At 47.9% G+C, this 2528-nt stretch overlaps 1 pseudogene; it reads right to left on the reverse strand.

Annotated features, from left to right (window-relative positions):
* Positions 1 to 320: 320 nt before the first annotated feature.
* Positions 321 to 1629, reverse strand: LOC113257109 (glyceraldehyde-3-phosphate dehydrogenase-like; annotated as a pseudogene).
* Between the last annotated feature and the right edge of the window lie 899 nt (positions 1630 to 2528).

Here is a 2528-nt window from a genome sequence, read left to right on the forward strand (position 1 = left end):
TTTTACATTTATTCAGAGTGGCTTTGGGGGAAGCTAATGGAGAATACAGGGGAGGAAGAGAAGCTAAAGCTTCCTCCCTCCTACCATACTCACACAGCAAGTCACACCTTGGAGCAGCCTTGAAAAAGAAACAAACCTGGTGTGTTTGAGAAACAAACAGAAATCTATGGAAGTGAGGGAGTCTGGTACAAAATGAAGGAGGAACTAGCTATATCATGTAGGTTCTTGCCTGGCACAATAAGAAGTCTGGATTTTATTTCTCTGAAAGGAAAAGTTAATGGAGAATTTTCAGCTAGAAGTGACATGATTTGATTTACTTCTTTTTTTTTTTTTGGCTAGGTACAATATACTTTATTGATGGTATGACAAGGTAGGGCTCTCTAAACCCCTCCCCTTCTTCAGGGGGTCTGGAATGGAAACTGTGGAGGTCAGGAGATTCTCAGTGTGTTGGGGGATGAGTTGGGGCAAGGACTCCCCAGAACCTGATGGCCCCTGTCTTCCTCTTGCTCTTGCTGGGGCTGGCACTCCAGGAGCTTTTACTTTTTGGAGGCCATGTGGACCATAAGGTCCACCACCTGGTTGCTGTAACCAAATTCATTGTCATACCAGGAAATGAGCTTGACAAAGTGGCCATTGAGAGCAATGCCAGCCCCAGAATCAAAGGTGGAAGAGTGGGTGCCACTGTTAAAGTTGCAGGAAATAACCTGGTCCTTGGTGTAGTCCAGGATGCCCTTGATGGGGCCCTCCAATGCCTGCTTCACCATCTTCTTGGTGTCATCAAATTTGGCAGCTTTCTCCAGGCAGCAGGTCAGTTTCACAACCAACACAATGGAGGTGGGGACATAGAAGGCCATGCCAGTGAGCTTCCCATTCAGTTCAGGGATGACTTTGCCTACAGCCTTGGCAGCACCAGTAAAGGCAGGGATGATGCTCTGTGCAGCTCCTCAGCCATCACACCACAACTTTCCATAGGGGCTGTCCACAGTCTTCTGGGTAGCAGTTATGGCACGGACTGTGGTGCCAAGTTCCTCCACAATACCAAGTTGTCATGTATGACTTTGGCCAGAGGGGTCAAGCAGTTGGTGGCACAGGAGGCATTGCTGACAATCTTCAGCGAGCTGTCATACTTCTCATGGTTCATGCCCAACACAAAAATGCAGGCATTGGCAGAAGGGGCAGAGATGATAGCCCTCTTGGCCCCACCCTTCAAGTGAGCCCCAGCCTTCTCCATCGTGGTGAAGACCCCAATGGACTCCACAACATATTCAGCACAAGCATCACCCCATTTGATGTTGGCGGGATCTTGCTCCTGGAAGATGGAGATGGGCTTCCCATTGATTACAGGTTTCCCATTCTCAGCCCTGACTATGCCATGGAGTTTTCCCTGGGTGGAATCATACTGGAACATGAAGACCATGTAGCTGAGGTCAATGAAAGGGCTGTTGATGGCGACAATACCCACTTGCCAGAGTTAAAAGCAGCCCTGATGACCAGGCACCCAATACGGCCAAATCCATTTACTCTGACTTTCACCATCATGTCTTGGGGAAGTGGCTGGCACTGTACCAGAAGATGCAGCTGTCTGTCAAATGGGGAGGAGCAGAGATTTCAAAATGCTTTACATTTTGAAAGAACTGTGGCCACTGTACGGAGAATGGATTGAAAGAAAGCAAGAGTAAAACCAGACAGACCAGTTTGGAGGTTAGAGAGAAAAGCTTTGGGATATATTTAGGCTATAGAACCAAAGGACTTGCCGTTAATTAGATGAGCGAGATGAGAACAAGAGGGAAATCAAGGTGACTTCTAGATTTTTGGACGGAACAGCTGAGTCATTGATACTGCTATATCAGAACTGGGAAGACAAAGAGAGGGAAAGGTTTATTGGCAACAAGGGTGAAATCAAAAATTCTGTTAAGGTTTGAGATGTGGAAGAAAATTAAAAATATAATTATGATAAGTGCCACTAATATAAGGGCATATTCTAAATAATGTGAAACACAGAGAAAGGAGAGACGAAACCGGTGAGAGGAGAGAAGGGCAGGGAAGATTTCACAGAAGATGTGAAATTTAGCTTGTATATTTAAAAATAATGAAGAGGAGGAGGAGTTAAGATGGTGGAGAAGTAGGGGACCCCTTTTTCAGCTGGTCCCCTGAGTCGAGCTGGATAGGTACCAGACCATCCTGAACATCCACAGAATCAGCATGAGACGCAGGAAGATACATCTGGATCTCTACAAATGAACATCTCCAGTGCTGAGTATTGAGGTACGAAGTGGGGAGCTGTGAAACCGCGCACAGATATTGGAAGATAAATGGAAGGGGGAGGGAGCCGCTGCATTCGGGCACCGGAAAGTGGTAGCCACCTACATGGGGGAGCAGGCGGACTCTCGGACCTGCACCCGCGAGAGAGCAGACTGAGACAGTGAGCCAGGAACGTGTGCCACCAGACTGAAACGGAGCTCCGGTGCGCTCACTGGAACCAGACTGAGACCGGGAGCTCCAGGAGCACGGGGGTGGCTGGCAGCTGG

Source organism: Ursus arctos, unplaced genomic scaffold, assembly GCF_023065955.2.
Source record: "Ursus arctos isolate Adak ecotype North America unplaced genomic scaffold, UrsArc2.0 scaffold_14, whole genome shotgun sequence".
Taxonomy (NCBI): domain Eukaryota; kingdom Metazoa; phylum Chordata; class Mammalia; order Carnivora; family Ursidae; genus Ursus; species Ursus arctos.